The following is a 17987-nucleotide window of genomic DNA, read 5'->3' on the forward strand; positions in this document are numbered from 1 at the left end:
GAGAGAACCAATAATAGTTGCCACGTACTTAGCACTTACTGTCAGGCATTGGACTAAGTTCTTAAGGTGACTTAGAACTCATTTAATCCCTTAGCAGAATGGCAAATATTAACAGCAAAATTAATGGGGCAGAATGTTGGGGAGTATCATTGCTCATAAGGTAAATGGAATATACTCCTTGTCTTTCAATCTCTTCATTCTTCCTCTCACTCCCACTCCCTCAATTCTGCCAGCATTTGGTAATCTGAGTTATTTTGAAACAGAAATCTTGCAGGGGGCAGGGAAGGAAGCCGGGGAGAGGGCCAGCAGGTGGGTTTGGGCAACCCACGGCAGTAGGGTGTGCTATTGGTGCTGTAGGGTCACAGGATTGAGAGGAGACCCAGAAAGGAGAGGGAGTGAAAACGGTCACCTCTCTGTGGCAGGAGTCGGCCCTGCCCTCCCCTCCTCTCCAACACTGGTCTGTGAGATGCCTAGGAAAGTCCACTTGGGAAAAGAAGGTGCAGGAAGGAAATGCACCTCATGATTCTGTAGCTCACACGCTTCCCTGGAGCAGGCTGTGAGCAGGTTCTCTACCTGCAGATTAGAGATCCCATTCCTTTTGTCTAGAATGGCCTGAAATACACAAGGCCTCCCTGCTTTCTACAGGGAGCTGGTTCTGTGGGGATGATCTTAAGGGACAAGCCCAGAAGATACTTTGCTAGGAAGACCCTTAGATTCTGAGGGCATAGGCACAAGTGAACTGTGAGAGAAGCTGCCCAGGCCTGCCTTCTAAATGTGGTCCCTGCTCCTCTCTATGCAGTTTAGGGGAGGCACCAGGTCCCATGGCCTGTTTCCCTTGGGAAAACTTTAGCTCTGTGACTCAACTAACACCTGGCTGACGGGAGGAGAGGGAAGAAGGAAGGTGCTTCTGTGCGTGTCCTCCTTTCCATGTGAGAGCTTAAGCCATTCAGCTGGAACAGGTCTTCCAAGGGAAGAGGGAGCAGGAAGCACTGCTGATAGGAGGGGATGCACTGACGTGGTAGCCAGTAGGAGCCCAGACTCTCATCATGTGAAGACTGTCACCAGCCCCAGCGTCCACAGCTCCTGCTGGAACCCCTGGGGCCAAAGGCAGTTGCCATCACTCGTCTGGCTCTGGTGCATCCATGGTTGACTCGAGCTTCCGTTACTGAAAGGCCTGGGGATACTTCTATTCCAAATCCTTCCGCAAGTGACACAGCAAAGGAAAATGAGACATGAGCCAACCTGGTTTATCAGCTCCTTTGGGACCTGGGATTTGAGAAGCAGGTTTGCAGTTTTCTAATTACATCCATCAACACAATCTGCCTTCTCTGGCTGAAGCCCAAAGCCTGGCAAACAGTGTTAAGGATTTCTAGTTTTACTTCCACCCTTGGTTAGCACCAAGAGGGCAGGTGCACAGGGAGGGAAGTGAGGAGGGAGCCGAGACTGGGTTTCTCCAATATGCCAGAGGAGGGAAGGTGCTAAATCTAGGTGGAGATTTTTCCCATAAAAATCTAGGGTTTTTTCCCATACAATTCTCAGGCTGGCTGCCTCAACTATATAGAGAGAGGGCCAATTCCTAATTCAGGGTCAAGTTCAGAACTGTATCATAAACACAGCTGGGGTAACCGCCAGTCCTAGTAGGGTAGTAACAACAGATTTACAACCTAAGAGTAAGCACAGTGGTGACTGCAAGACAGACGACTTGGGTGGAGCCACCACGTCACAGGCTTTGTTGTTACACACACCTAGACTTGAACCCTGCCACTGCCACACAGTGGCTGGATGACCTTGGGTGATTTACTTAACTTCTCTAAACCTCAATTTCCCCATCTGTACATCTGCCAGGTAGTATGATTAGCAGCAGCTTTATGCATCTATCAGAAAGTAGATACTCAAAACACTCAATTCACTGTAACTGTAATAGGTAATTTTTAACCATGTCTGGCACGTAGCAAGCACTCAACAAGTGGTAACAATTTGATAACAGTCAGTTATGATGAAGACTCAGGTATCACATTTCACTTAAATGTTTTAGTTCATTTAAATATTGTTACAAACATTGCCCTATATATCACAAGGAATAGATTATTAATTCCTGCTTTTAAATTGCCTTTTAAAATCAGTTACTTATAATTGGTTGGACAATATGCATTGCTCTCATCTTCTCAGATTCTAGGTTACTGTTTGCACACTAAAATATGGCTGGATTGCAGAATGTCAGGGATGAAAGGGAACCTAAATCATGTAGTCCACTCCCTTACTTTATGGATGAGGAAATTAGGGCCCAGAGTAGACCAATGTATCTTCAAAGACTGAGTTGAGATCTCTGAAGCTGGTAAAGCACAGAGAACAGGCCATGGTAATCTAAGCAGGTGAGCCCTCCAGTATAGAGCTGATCTAGGGAGATGGTGGTGCTTGTATATAGGAGTAAGGAAACTCATCTGGTAAAGGGATGGGTCAAGAGAAATGTTGAGAAATACAGTAATTACATTGATTGAGACTAGCTAGTGGAGGGCCTAGAGGATGGTGATGCTTAGCTAATGTTACTAAAAGGGTTTTTACTTAAAATGAACATTTAGCTACTTCTTTAACAACTTATAAAATACTTTCCTAATCAATATCCCATTTCAACTTCACAACATACCAAGGTATTATTTATTTATGTATTTATTTTTTGAGATGGAGTCTTGCTCTTGTCACCCAGGCTGAAGTACAATGGCATGATCTCAGCTCAGTGCAACCTCTGCCTCCTGTATTCAAGTGATTCTCCTGCTTTAGCCTCCAGAGTAGCTGGGATTACAGGCGCGCACCACTACGTCTGGCTAATTTTTTTTGTATTTTTAGTAGAGACGTGGTTTCAGCATGTTGGCCAGGCTGGTATCGAACTCCTGACCTCAGGTGATCCACCCATCTTGGCCTCCCAAAGTGCTGGGATTACAGGCGTGAACCACCGTGCCTGGCCAATGTACTAAGATTTTATAGCCCCACTTTATGGATGGAACACCTGAGGCTCAAAGATCAGGTGAGACTTGCCTAAGGTCATATAGTTAATAAAGCAGAACTGGAATCCAGTCCTTCTGAACGTCAAATCCAACTTGGTAACATGCTTAGAAAGGGTTTATCAAGATAGGTTAAATCTTACGGCCGGGCATGGTGGCTCACACCTGTAATCCCAGCACTTTGGGAGGCTAAGGTGGGGGCATCACCTGAGGTCACGAGTTCAAGACCATCCTGGCTAACATGATGAGACCTCCTCTCCACCAAAAATACAAAAGTCAGCTGGGCATGGTGGCAGGTGCCTGTAATCCCAGCTACTCTGGAGGCTGAGGCAGGAGAATCTCTTGAACCCGGGAGGCAGAGGTTGCAGTGGGCTGAGACAGTGCCACTGCACTCCAGCCTGGGCAATGGAGCGAAACTCCATCCCCACCCTCCACAAAAAAAAAAAAAAAAAAAAAAAAGTCATGTTAAATCTTATTATAACAAATACCTTATAAAACAGGAAATGTCCAGTGTTAACAAATGTATTGCTATCCCCTTAGATTTTTATTGCTATGACATCTGCTGGGTATAAATTTGACCAAGTTATCAATCCCTTGCCCAGGAAAACCCTTACCTTTGTCCTAACCAAACAGGGTGACTTCATTTGAATCCCTCATGCCTGAGGAAGAGGCCATGCATACTGGCAAATGTGGGCAAGGCTGACACCGCCATCAGCAGATAGCCTCTCCCCACACACAGAGGTTCCCAGAGTGTAGTTAAACATTGTTCCCATTCTCAGGCCAGAAATCTCTGTGTTCTCTCCAAAAACTTGCTGCCCTTCTCCAGACTCCCTCAACTCTCTCCTCCCACTAGCTGGGCACAAGCCCAGACCCCAGCCTTAGGTACTGTATCAGAATGGCCAGGAGGCCTTGGCAGTGTGACAAGCTCTATGTTTCCACATGCAGTTCACCCCCTGCCCTCACTGCCCTCCTGAGATATGAGGGCTCCTCCCCAGACAGCCTCCAGCTGCGGGTGAGAAACAATGGCTTAGTGTTTCCTGGAAATTACCTGGGGAGGTGGAGAGCTGCCAAGCCAACCCTGCCAGGGTCATCAGCCCAAGGGCTGACAGTCAGGCCCAGACACAGCCCGGTTCTTCCTCCAGCCTCCTTCACCCTTCACTGCAGAGGGCTGTGTCTCTCCCCGTTTCTGGTAGTTCCACTTCCACCCAGCCCTGTCCATTCTCACCAGGGACAGGGCAGAGGGATCCCGTTTCTCAGGTTCCTTTAGAATTCTTTGGTACCAACCTTAGGTCCTTTGAGGATGAGACTCACTTACTCTAGGTGCCTGGAATTTCAGAGCTGGAAGGGACCTTTGAAACGACTTCCAATCCTATCTCCAGCCCAGAGGGGTGTGGCTGTGTGCTCTTTGGGATATTTGAGGCTACCTCACCCTGAAAACATCAACTTCACTCAAAGATTTGGGAGAAGCATTTTTATATTACAACCAAAAAATTCAGATCATTGTATAGGATACCAACTGTAAGTAGATTTTACAAATAAATAGGAGTTCAAATAAATGCCAGGCTTTCTGCAAGCTGATACAGGCTACACTTCAAGCCCCTAATCCTAGAATACAAGCTCTTTCTCGACTGTCCTCAGGGATGGCTAAGTCAGAGAAGCACTGGTCCAGTCACAGAAAGGAAACCTAAGCTCCAGACAAGTGCAGCGACTGAACCACATACCAACTGTCACTAATACAAACAACCCATTTATTGAATGCCTATTGAGGACCAGGTACTGTACTGAGGGCTTTATCTAAGTTTACTTTAATTTTCAAAGTAATTCTATAAGATACATACTGTATTACTTTCATCTTAAAGATAAAGGAAGGACTCAGAAGTTGAGTAATAGTAGCCAAAGTTCTCAAAGCTAATAAGTAATGGCTACTTATTATCAGCTGGATTTGAACTGAGGTCTCTGATTCCAAGGTTCAGACCCTTGGTGACAAGGTCACATTGTTTGAGATGCCACAGGGAAGACCCAGGAGTGGATTGGAGTTCAAAGGTACTGGTGTCCTGTCCTGGTTCTGCTGCTAGATTGCACACAATCACAGAACTCAGAGAGCCCCTGGCTCACCTTCTCAGTCTATAGATAAGAGAACCAAAGCAAGCCTACAGAGAAGAAACTGACTGAAGACCACAAAATTTCAGGGACAGGGTATCCTAACAGTGAGGCCCTGAGGGAGTATCCTAACCTCTCTGGGGTTAGAAGACCTCTAAACAGGCCAGGCATGGTGGCTCACACCTGTAATCCCAGCACTTTGGGAGGCCAAAGTGGGCGGATCACTTGAGGTCAGGAGTTCAACACCAGGCTGGCCAACATGGTGAAACCCCATCTCTACTAAAAATACAAAAAGTTAGCTGGGTGTGGTGGCGGGCACCTGTAATCCCAGCTACTTGGGAGGCTGAGGCAGGAGAATCGCTTGAACCCAGGAGGTGGAGGTTGCAGTGAGCCAAGATCATGCCATTGCACCCCAGCCGGGGCAACAAGAGTGAAACTTCATTTCAAAAAAAAAGAAAGAAAAAAAGAAGACCTTTAAACATATAATCTTAGGTGCACATCCTGGCAGTCTCTCTGTGAGCTCCAGCACCTGCAGGGCCACTTGCACACTCTGCTCTGCAGACAGCAGCTCAGACACGCTATCCTAAACCTCTCACCAGTAAGCAGGATGGAGTACGCCAAGGAAACCCATTTGACAATCCCAGTTGCCCTGCTTCTGAGACTAGCTTGTCAGTCTGCTAGTGATGAGCTAAGCCTTGTATTACAGGAAATAGGACATACACGCAGTAGCCAAATGCCACAGCCACAACACACAGCCCTCTCAGCAAGGAAATTCCAGAAGTTCATTATTTCCTGCGGTTCTTACAAATAGGAATCTCTTCCATATTCCAACTTCTTAGGCCACTGTTGTTTGTCTAAAAGGCCTACTCCACAGCTGGACAAAAGGATTGAGAAGATGGGACTCTCCTGCCTATTTCGAACAGTTTACCTGATCACGGTTCTCAAGCTTTATCAGGTTTGTGCTTTCAGCAGAGCAGGAAGAACAAGGGTCTAAGGCTCAGAACTCATCATCTGTCCACATATCTATCACTGTGTATTTACTGAGTGCCCACAGTGCCCGCTAGGACTATAAATAAGGTGAGGGCTTCAAAAACCTCCTCCCAACACAATGACATAAGCGCTGCAGGTGAAACACGGACATAGGCCCTACCCCCAGACCTCAGGACAGAATGGTCATGTTTCCCGTGGTTCCCATAGTCTCCTTGTGATTTCTCCCTCCTCCCCTGCCCCTGCTTCCCTTCCTAATCGAGGTGGCCACTCTCTGGAATGAAGAGTTCAATCTGCATCCCCCTGTGGGCCATGGGTGAGCAGGGTGGCCCTGGGTCTGGAGCTGGCATCTGCTGAGCCTGGGCCTTTCTGGGCCCCAGTGGGCTTGGGCTGGCCCACTGTGTCAGGGTTCAGCCCTCTCTGCTTCATTTCTGGCGCTCAATGGAATACACAATGAGGAAATGTAAGCCAGCTCTAAGCCTGGCCCTGGCTCTGCCAATGGGGATGCCAGTTGTGTCTCCTCTAGATGAATAGTCCCCTCAACAGGCTCAGGACACTTCTCACCTTCTCTGTCATTGCCTTCAAGTATTCATTGAATATTTGAGCAACTGCTGCTCCAATCTAGATTCTGAGATTCAGCAGGGACCAAGTCCGGCTCCATCCCAGCCAGATGGGAGGCAGGAATCACAGCAATACAGGGAGAAGAGTGAAGGCGTTAGAGAAGTTAGGGAAGACAGACTCAGGGAGCAGCCTTGGAAGGGGCACATTCCTCACTATGGCTCTAAAGAGGCCCCGGATCTCAGGAACCCTCAGCCTATTGGAGAAGAGGCAGACAAGAAGAGAGCAAGGAGCTTGTGGTCACCTTGCCACTCAGTCCCTCACTTCCCTGACATTCCCCTGAGCTGGTCTGCAGGTTGCTGGAGTCTCTCCTCTAGCCACAGCTCTTTAAAGCTGAGCTGACTGAAGTCCACGCAGTCTTGACTTGATGTTCTAAGCCTGGCCCTGGCTCTGCCAATGGGGATTCCAGTTGTGTCTCTTTTAGATGAACAGTCCCCCCAACAGGCTCAGGACACTTCTCACCTTCCCTGTCATGCTCCTCAGGTAGGCAGGTGAGCCCACTCAAGCACCAGCTGCGTGCAATGCCTGTGGTAGGACTGGCCGGGAGTCCAGTCAGACCCTCAGCTGTCCTCATGTGACTCACACTGGCCCTTCCACATCATGCCCTGCCTGTCTCCCAAAGGACACCCTCCAGTTCCAGGGTCTCAGCAGGGCAGTCAGTGATGTTGCTGAGAACAACTGATTTTTACCATCTGCAATGATGGGTGATAACAGAGATATCAGTCATACTTTTAACAGACATACTTTTCTCCCTTAACAGTCTCATTTTTCTACCAATCATGGCTACCTCTTTCTCCTCACACTTCACCAAAGATATTAATGACGCTAACATATGTTTATCCTCTTCTCCCAGCCCTAAATCTCTTCTAGAGTGGGGCTAACTAGAAAGAAAATGGTGACTCCTGGGAACCTGGAGAAGGCACGGAGAAAACTAATGACCAGCTGAGAGCACAGCCCATCAGCAGGAACACAAAGAGGAACTTCTGCTCAGAGGTGTCAGCTCAGGTGGTTCCCAGTGGAGAGGAGAAAGTGTGTCCCCTGTCAACCCTTTATGAAACAGGGAGCCATTTGCACTTGGGGTGAGGGAGCCCTTCCACACAGGATCCTCCATCAGCTGCAAGGGGGAAGTACAGGCAGATGCAGGGCCAACAGGGAGATCAACGGACCGCCACCAGCTATTAACTGCACTCACACCTGGCTCAGGGAGCACGGGCCTTGAGGATATGGGGCTCAACTTCCAATAGGGAATTTGGAATCCTATTGGAGAAAACAGTTTATCGAAGAGAAAAATAGAGCCTCAGGAGCCAGGAAAGTGGGATGGAAAATTAAAAAGCTAATGGGCATTGGCCTGTTCAAAGACCCTAAAACCTTTCGTGCTTGTCTACTTTTGAACTTGAAATTCTGCACCCTGCTGGAGACGCTGTGCTAAACAAAGGCAGCAGTTCATTTTTTTAGCATTCAGCCTGGATTGCCAGCATTTATTGAGTGTTAGATGCTCTCTCTCACCAACAATAAGAAGATTGGTATAGTGCTCTGAAGAGCAGTATGTTGTTTACTATCCCTGCAAAGCTTTGAAACGGCAATTCTAGTGCCAGAACATTTTCTTTCAAGCAACTTAGGTAAGATTCTACCTGGTGGATACAGCAGCCAGACAGCTGGGCCCCTTCAGCTGTGATTGATCAGGCCAGAAAGCAGTATTTCACGTACTTATTTACATCATTTTTCTATAAAAACATATCTATTAAATTAACAATTCACTTCTAATTACTAACCCCCATTTCTAACAGTTATATAACATTGAACAGAATGCTTTTATCACTAGAACCTGGAGCTTTTATCATTAACGCTCAATAAAAAGAATCCATTTTTAATCTCACTCTGGTTTTTTGTCATTACCTAATATGGAACTGTTCTTAGAGAAAGCGGACCCCTGGGACTTCTCAGAGTCAGCTGCAGAGATTCAGGACGCCCACACTGAAGAACTCTTGCCCCCAGTTCTGTTCCCCCTCATACCTATTAGTCAGGGTTGGGTTCCATCGCCTTAATGGCTTCATCCCTCTCTGTTTCTGGGCCCAAGAGGAAAACTGAATTCATTATTGACAGCACCTGGTCCTTGTGATGTATGCTTAAACCAAATGAGGGGAGGTCAGAACCATCTTGCTTACACCTGTTTAAGTTTAAGCCTTTGCAGTGGTACTTTCTCCCCCTTTGAAAGTCAGGTTTCCCCACCCAACCTCTCTAGGAAGCTATGGTTTAACATTAGCCCATGCTTGCTCAGGTGTCCTCTCCACAGATCTCGGCAGATTCCGGCCAATTCCATATCTAGCCTGGCCTCCAAAGCAGGGTGTTCTCTCTTGAGTGAGACGGTGGTTTCCCCTTATCTCTTAACTAGAGACTTAAAATAGTGTCCAGGTGCCAAAAGTTGATTTCTTGCTTAAGTCCAGGAAAAGCCAGAGTTTGCCCCAACACTTGTCACCTGTGCCCCTCAACCAACCAACTGAACAAAATACCTACGAAAGATCTAGATGTCTCTTTACTTTGGCAGTCCCTGAACTGTTAATCTGTTCACATGTCCAGTCAGCTGTGCCTGTCACGGCTTCTCCGTTGACTGGGGGCCCCGCTGAGCTGAGGCCGTGAGGAGATACTGCATGAAGGTCTTTACCTCCTGTTTCCCAGTGCTCCCAAGATGTCCAGCCAGGCATATTGGGGTACTCGGGGTCACACCAATCCTTCTGTGGGCACAGGGGAGAGGGCCTTCTCCACAATCCCACCCCACTTTTCTTGCAAGATGAACCTAGTCTTGGCTCCCAGGCTGGATCACTGATGGTCAACTTGGCAGTCTGCTCAGTAATGGGGTTCCCAAAAAGCCTGCCGTGACAGCCGATAGAATAAAGGGCAGACAGAAGGAAGTAAACAAAGCTCACTCAGGCCAAGTCCCTATCTGCTTAAAGTTATCACCCTCTACCATTTGAACTGATTTTTGCACTAGCCATACCAGGGCTTTTTCATGAAAAGTCAAAAACTTGCTAATGATAAAAGGCTGCAAATAGGGGAAGGTTCAGTTGGCAAATTATATACCCTTACTTAAGCTTCTGCTTATTGAGATTTTAATGGTCATGTACCAGGTTTGCGGGATGGGGGAGCAAGACTGCAAGGGGAAAAGGAGCTCTTTGGTCAAAGTTAAATATGAATTCTAGCCACATGCTGGGGCAGCTTGGGAATAATTACCTTGGTTATCTTAATCAGGAGAGCAGAGCCATATTCATCTACAACACCTGGGCCACTTCTCCATCATGCTGGGCCCACTCTGCATCAGGGAATCTTAATTCACTGTCTCTCTCTTTTTTTTTTTGAGATGGAGTCTCGCTTTGTTGCCCAGGCTGGAATGCAATGGCGTGATCTCGGCTCACTGCAGCCTCCACCTCCTGGGTTCAGGTGATTCTCCTGCCTCAGCCTCCCGAGTTGCTGAGATTACAGACGTGTGCCACCACGCCTGGCTACTTTTTGTATTTTTAGTAGAGACGGGGTTTCACCATGTTGGCCAGGCTGGTCTCAAACTCCCAACCTCAAGCGATCTGCCCGCCTCAGCCTCCCAAAGTGCTGGGATACAGGCATAAGCCACCACACCCAGACAATTCATGGTCTCTTAAGCACTAGAGGCAACCAGCAGAGCAATTGTCATCAACCCAGAATGTCCTCCAACCTCCTTTTCAATAATTAGGGTGACCACATAACATATTATCCAAATGAGGATTCTTGAGAATGGAAAGGGCTCTTTGAATACTCATGCTGGGACTATTTAGGGGAGCCAGGGTATACATATGGCCACCTCTACCCTAATCTCTCCCATGTCTCCCGACACAAGACATGACTTCAAAGATGTCTTCCCCATGCAGCTGTGTCAAATTTGATGCCTGCCCTGCCTGTGTGGGCACTGACCCAGAAGGCTACCACAGAAACACTGACTCATGGGCCCTGTTCCTGTGTCTCAGCCTCAGGGATAAATTTGGTTACAGACACCGAGCCTCTAGAAAAACAAAAGACAAAGGTGTCTTCCCTGGCCACATTCACCCTATTCCGGCCAAGCTCGGGCTTCATGTGCCCTCTGTCCAGGAACCTGTTATTTCACACTGCAGGTTATTTTGGACAGGTTGTCATAGCTGTCCTTACTCCTTTGCTAGACAGACAGTGTCTTCGTTTCTGACTCTTTACAGGAATGTTGAACTCACCTGAGTTCCCTTGTCCCATCGTCTTTTGTCAATCATAAACAAATAAACAATATTGGCTAAAAGTTTGGTTGTGAGTAGGATTACAAATGACTTTTCCCCCAATATAAATACTATCATTTTCTGTAATATTTTTCCAATATTTTTCTATGTATATACTTTTAAAAATAAAATTATATATACAAATTATCATTGCCTTCATTTTTCATGCTTTTCCTCAGACATGGAACACTCTTCATAAATCTTATTTTCAGTGACTGTATCATATTCCAGCAAGTAGACAAGCCAAAACTTAATGATGCCTCTGTTAGTTGCCATTTAGTTTGCTTCCAATTTCATTAAAACAAACAGTTTAATGGACATAAACTTATCCTTTATTTCTTTTTCTTTCTTTCTTTCTTTTTTTTTGAGATGGAGTTTCATTCCATTGCCCAGGCTGGAGTACAATGGCGCAATCTCAGCTCACTGCACCCTCCACCTCCCAGGTTCAAGCAATTCTCCTGTCTCAGCCCCCCGAATAGCTAGGACTACAGGCACCTGACACCATGCCCAGCTAATTTTTGTATTTTTACTAGAGACGGGGTTTCACCTTGTTGGTCAGGCTGGTCTTGAACTCCTGACCTCAGGTGATCCACCCACCTTGGCCTCCCAAAGTGCTGGGATTACAGGTATGAGCCACTGCACCTGGCCCCTTTATTTCCATAATAATCCTTTAGATTACTTCCCCAAGATACATTTTGAGAACTTCAATTACTGAGTCAGAGTGCGTGGGATTTTATGGCTCTTGCATCCAGGTCCTCTTGATTCCTGTCAACTTGCCTGGTGCTGACTTGTGGCTCCCCAGTATTTTACTCTCCTGCCTCAGCCTCCGTTCAAGCTTGTTCTTCTTGATCTGGTGCCAGAATTCAGGCAAGGATGAGGTCCAGGGATTCCTACATGGTTTGAAGGGATGTACACTTAGATACCCAACCAAGTTAGGTTAGGCTTGGGAAGTGAGGCAAGTATTGGGTAAGACAGAAAAGGATCCAAACTTCGAGAAGTCGTGAAGTTCAAAACGACTGTTATCAAGCAAAACATGAAGCTTCTGCCCTCTCCAGTATGATCCTGCCAGTGAGGGCAGCTCTGGAATGCCTCCCACGTTCTTTTCCACCCAGCTGAGTCCTACTCCAACCTCAAGGTCCATCTCTTCTCTAAGCCCTCCCCACCCAGCAGGATCTAAGAGCATGGAAAGCCCTATTTATGACATGGGTCCACAAGCACCCCGTCCATGACGTTGTGCCCACCAATCTATGAAAAGTAAGAAAAATGAGGACAACATGGGGAGCTTTTTATACAGCTTAATGTACATAATTTAATCTGTCCTCTAATCTCAGTTTATGTCCTTCATACTTCTTAGAAATTCACGTGTTCTTTCATTTATTTGTAAAAATGTAAACGGCTTTGTTTAATTAGAAGTTTGTTCCTTCATCACATGTTTCTGAGAGCATGCTACCTGCCAGGTGCCATAACAGTCCCTGGAGACATAGCAGTGAACAAAACAGATGACACTTCCCCTGCCCAGCCCAGCTCAGACTCTGCAGATCAAGGCCTTGTCTCCCCAGCTGCAATGCCTATGAGCAGGACCTGGGTTTGTACATCTTTGGATCTGCACACAGTAAGTTCTTAACACACACTTGCTGAGGACAGGGTTTTATAATGATACCAACACTTCCTGGGAGGATGGTGGGAGCACTGGTATGCACAGCAGTATGTATTGATGGCATACATCCTATGGGTCTCCCACATGTATGTATGGCATATGTATTCATGCATGGAAGCAAGAAGTAGGCGTTGAAGTCAGCCAGCTCTGGCACCACACTGCCTGGCTTCTAGCCCCAGCTCTGCTGCAAGACCTTCAGCAAGTTATTGGACTTCTTTCAGCTCATATCCTCCCTATAATGGGGGGAAGATGGTAACAGCACTTGTCTCAGAGGTCATGAGGATTGAAGTCCTCAGCACAGTGCTGGTTCCCTGGAAGCCCTCCTTAAATGCGGCCTGTTGCAGCTATAACCATAGCACCAATCAGGTGCTAAATGAACCAGCTATTAGACAACAGAGTCAACATTAAACCAGGAGAAAACTTCCACACTCCAGGGAACCAACCTGAAATTGAAGATGTATTTGACTGGTTGACCAGAAAAGTTAATAACATAAGAAATAAATTTTCATTTGTACGTAAAAGAGAGGGAAAAAACTAGACAGACTTTCTCTTCCTTCTCCAAAGATGCCAATAATAGAAACATGGTACAATATCCCTGCCAAATCCAGGTTTCCGTAATGATGGGCACGTGCCAGAATTCAACCACAAATAGCCAGGCTGAGTTGGGGGGAGCAGAATTGGGGAATAAACACACACAGATCGGGGACTTTCCTGAAGTATGGACATTCCACAGACAGATCATTTCCAGTGCCACAGAGAGCTTTGGAATTTAAGAAGTCTGAGGGAGGGTGAGGTAGGGTGGGAAACAGAGCATGGGCCACAGCCAGCAGAAGGACAAAGGCCCAAGTTTGTAGAGGCTGCTCTTAGCACCGAGATTTAAGTGGAATGCTTTGCAGATTTAATATCAGTGGCGTAGATAAAATAATGTCAGCAGATTGAGTAATTAAAGCTTCTTGGCTCACTTCCTCACTCTCTCACTTTCTGGAAGGATGCTCAGAGGGAAAAGAGATGGGTTCAATAAACCAAGAATTCCTCAGAGTGATGAGGATATTTTTAGTTTCTCCTGACATCTAGGATAGCAGAGACATTATTTCAGGATCAGATCTTGACTATGCCCTTTACACTGGGCTAAGCATCACTCTTTGAAACCCTTTGATGAAAATTAGATTCTTTTAAAGATGTCCACAGACTAATTAAGACTACTTCTGGGGAGTCTTTTAGGCCCCAGCAGAGGCCGTTTCTAGCAGAGTGGAACATATACTGTGAAGCCAGTTGCCACCACTCCTATTTCTCACCATCTCCCCAAATTCCTTTCCCTACCTGCCCAGGGTTCCTCTCTGGGCCTGCATCTGGATCAGATCTGCTCAGCCCAGGCCTACAGCTACACCAGGGGAGTTGCCAGGGTGCCACAGCCAGGTCATCACAGAGCAGCACTGGCCCAACCACCTGTTCCCACTTGCTTTTTAAAGCTTGGGCTATTTGACAAGGAAAGAGTGAATCACAGAACCACAGATACAGTTAAGACCATGGAGATCTGCTCATTCCACCTCCCACCCAGCAGAGGAAGCTTATTCTGTCCCAAACTGGGCAACAGTGGACCTGATGTGTGCGATGAGATTTGCCAGGGTATAGGTGAGCCATGGGGCTGTGATTACAGGCTGATGGCAGGTAAGGAACAAAACCCAGCAGGGTTTGAGGCAGGACTTAGTCCAGATCCTAGTGGATCCCCTTGTGAGACAGAGCAGGCCTGAGAATGCGAGGAGCTGCAGCACTAACTCCTCCCGATCCTTAGGGTGGTCCTGGATTCCCAAGAGGTAAGACACCCTCCTCACACATGCAGAAACCATCTCTGTGCATGTCCAACAGATCTGAGGCCTGAGGCTCCAAGAAGGGACAGGGAGGCATGGCAGGGGAAAGAGTTCAGGTCACTGTTAGCAGGGTCAGCTCTCTTAGGAATGGTCTAGAGAACCGCATTAGGGCCGTGCTTTTCCATTGCCCAGCTCCTGTAGCAGAGGGGCTTATTGTGGGGACCTTGACAGAGCCCAGACAGCACATCTCTGGAAGGTAACCACTGAGTTACTACCCTCACGGGTAGCCCATTCCCATATGATGTCAGGGGGCACTGTATTATTCAAGAAATGATTTTTGCTGAGCCATGATATGCCTCCCCCTAAATAGACCCAATTCTGCCTCCTACAGTCACACAGAGTGAATGCTCCTCGTCTATAAGACATACCTACAAATGTTTGAAGACAGGCATAACTTATCCTCTATTCTTCTGCAGATTAAACACACTCAGTCCCACTTCAACTGTTTCTACTTGGCAGTTTTCAAATACATCCACTTCCTCTGGGCACACATTAGTTTCACTATGACCCTCTTGCTATGACTCTGAGGAATGAAGAAAGAACACAACCACAGGGTGCCTGTAATCCTAGCACTTTGGAAGGCCAAGGCAAGTGGACCACTTGAGCCCAGGAGGTCGAGACCAGTCTGGGCAACACAGCAAAACCCAACTCTACAAAAAACACAAAAATTAGCTGGGTATGGTGGCGCATGCCTATGGTCCCAGCTACTCAGGAGGCTGAGGAAGGAGGACTGCTTGAGTCCAGAAGGCAGAGGTTGCAGTGAGCCGAGATGGCACCTCTGCACTCCAGCCTGAGCGACAGAGCCAGACCCTCTCTCAAAAAAAAGCCCAAAACAAAAACAAAAACCCACAACTCATAGCCACACAGTGGTTAAATGTGCAGATTTGAATCTCAGTTCCATCACCCACTGTGCCTCGGTTTCCTCAGCAGCACCTGATAATCTTAGTTGTGGTGAATTAAATCAATCAATTCATGGAGAGCTCTTAGAACTGTGCTTGGGACCTGATAAGCACCTAATTAAGTTTTAGCTACTTCTTAGCACAATGCTTAGCATATAAGAAGTACATAATACATACACAAGTCCTCACCTAGATATTCCAGTTCCCTGACTCACCAGCTTCCTTATCGATAAAACAACAACAGCACCATCGCTGGGCAAGACTGTTTTGGAACTTCAATGAGGCAAGAAATGAGAAGTCTCCTGGTCAGTGCTTGGTGCACAGCAAGGATGCAGTAAACGTTAGCTTCCTCTACCTTTTTATTGATGCAACAGTTGGGAGACCATTCTTCACGTCTCTCACAGTTTTGCACATCTTGCAAGCAGAGGTACTGACTGCCTTTGTTCCTGACTATCTTTTCAAGAAGATTTGCATAGTAAACAGCCTTCAAAGAGAGAGAGAGAGTTTCCCTCAGGATGGAGCAAAGTGCAGGCACACTTACTGTTCATTACAGAACTCTCAAGTTCCCTAGGCTCAGGACTTCTCTCCACTGTGTGTGCAGGTATCACCTGGCCCTCTTGGTATCAACCTGTGGAGGTTGGAGTTCAAAGAACCAGTATAGGAAAATGCTGATATTCTGATTACTGTTATTGTTGTGAATCACAAAGTCCCTTATCTCTAACCTATAAGTCTCATCTTCTGCCAGCATGTATGAAACTGTGGCAGGTTAACTCCTTAACTTGAAAGTATGTGAAATCTAAGACCCTTCACAGTTATTAGCAAAAGTCTATAGGAAAGATAGTGGCAAAATAAACTCCTTTCCCATAGTCTTTATCTTAAAATGTCATCTACCCCTTCACATCCTGTCAACATTTAGCTGATTTTTTAAAATTTTTAAGTAAAGAACGTTGCCTTATTTATTTTCATATTATTCATGTTGATTTTCATCTTCTGAATTCTAATTCAAATTTCTGTGCATTTGAGATACTTCTGAGGCTCCTTTTTTTTTTTTTCCAGGGGGGCATTCTTTTGAATTTGAAGACTTCCCTTTTTAAGTTCCTTTTGTCTGAGATGCACAGACCATCATCTCTCCTTACATCCCATTCATTTCTCCCACCAAACCCGGTGTACCACCATCCTTCTAAATCTAGTCTCTTAACTGTAGCACCAGACACCAGGTCTGTACTGAATAAAACTCATGGAGAGCGTATGCCTTCATTTAATTTGTTGTCAAGAGAACTGAAAGTTCTACCATCATCCTAAGGTGCTCTTCTCCTCTCCCCTCATCCTTCACTGAGAGCACAGAGCAGGACTCTCACGCTAACTACCCTGCCTGTAAAAGGCGGGGATGCATGACCTGAGGGTGTGACTCAGGCGAAGGCCAGGTACTATAACCACCAGCTGTTGTAGTTGCGCAGAAGAGGTAAGAACAGAAAACAGCTAACTAACCCACATCAAGCCAGGATCTGAGAACATGGTTGTATGAATGGGAGCAGGGAAGCACAGATACTGCCAGATTCACCTCAGGCACTAAGAAAAGGAGGCAACACAGTTAAGGATAAGGTTATGGAAATGCCTAACACAATTTCTACTCACTCAGACAGCTGAGTGGAAAACTGGTAGATACAGAAGTAGTCAGTGGCTCCATGTCTTTTTCAGATACCCTAAATTAATGGGACATGATCTTCACTCCTGCCTCCTACCACCACCACTTCCACTGCCGCTCATTTTTAGATCGAGGATTTGTGTGCATGATAAAGTCTAGCTTGCAGATACCCACTGACTATTCAGCTAAGCTACCAGCGATTTCCTTCCTTCCTTCCTTTCCTTCCCTCCCTTCCTTCCTTCCTTCCTTCCTTCCTTCCTTCCTTCCTTCCTTCCTTCCTTCCTTCCTTCCTTCCTTCCTTCCTTCCTCCCTCCCTCCCTCCCTCCCTCCCTCTCTCCCTCCCTCTCTCGTTCTTTTCTTTCTGACGAAGTCTCACTCTGTTGCCCAGGTTGGAGTGTAGTAGTGTGATCTCGGCTCACTGCAACCTCTGCCTCCCGGGTTCAGGCGATTCTCCTGTCTCAGTTCCCCAAGTAACTGGGATTACAAGTGTGCACCACCACACCTGGCTATTCTTTTTTTTGTATTTTTAGTAGGGACAGGGTTTCACCATGTCAACCAACCAGGCTGGTCTTGAACTCCCAAACTCAAGTGATCCACCCACCTCGGCCTCCCAAAGTGCTGGGATTACAGGCGTGAGCCACCATGCCCGGCTGAGCTACCAGTGATTTTCAAAGTTTTCTCTCTTGATTTCTATAATTACCCTACCTCCCCCCCTCCCACTACAAAATTGGGTATATCTAAGTCTCAGCAACTAGTATTAAATTATAACTTATGATTCTTTTAAAAATAAATAAAAAATAAATAAGTCAACAAAACTCTTGAACTAGCACGCTTTGCTATTATTCATCTTTTTTATATTTTGGGTTTTATTTTTAGATTTTACCGTCTAAAGATCTCTTACAATATTTTTTAAGCAGGGCAGGGTATCCCAAGACCTCAACATCTG

General features: G+C 46.5%; 1 protein-coding gene and 1 non-coding gene across 5 annotated transcripts in view; one reads left to right on the forward strand and one right to left on the reverse strand.

Moving 5' to 3' along the window:
- Nucleotides 1-17987, reverse strand: part of MYLK (myosin light chain kinase) — a 276708-nt gene that overhangs the window by 195717 nt on the left and 63004 nt on the right. The window lies entirely within an intron of this gene.
- LOC119626058 (small nucleolar RNA SNORA5) lies at nucleotides 10596-10726 on the forward strand. The gene has a single exon (XR_005242251.1). It is a non-coding gene; the product is annotated as a small nucleolar RNA SNORA5 (small nucleolar RNA).

The sequence above is a fragment of the Chlorocebus sabaeus genome, chromosome 22 (assembly GCF_047675955.1).
Source record: "Chlorocebus sabaeus isolate Y175 chromosome 22, mChlSab1.0.hap1, whole genome shotgun sequence".
NCBI classification, from domain to species: Eukaryota; Metazoa; Chordata; class Mammalia; order Primates; family Cercopithecidae; genus Chlorocebus; species Chlorocebus sabaeus.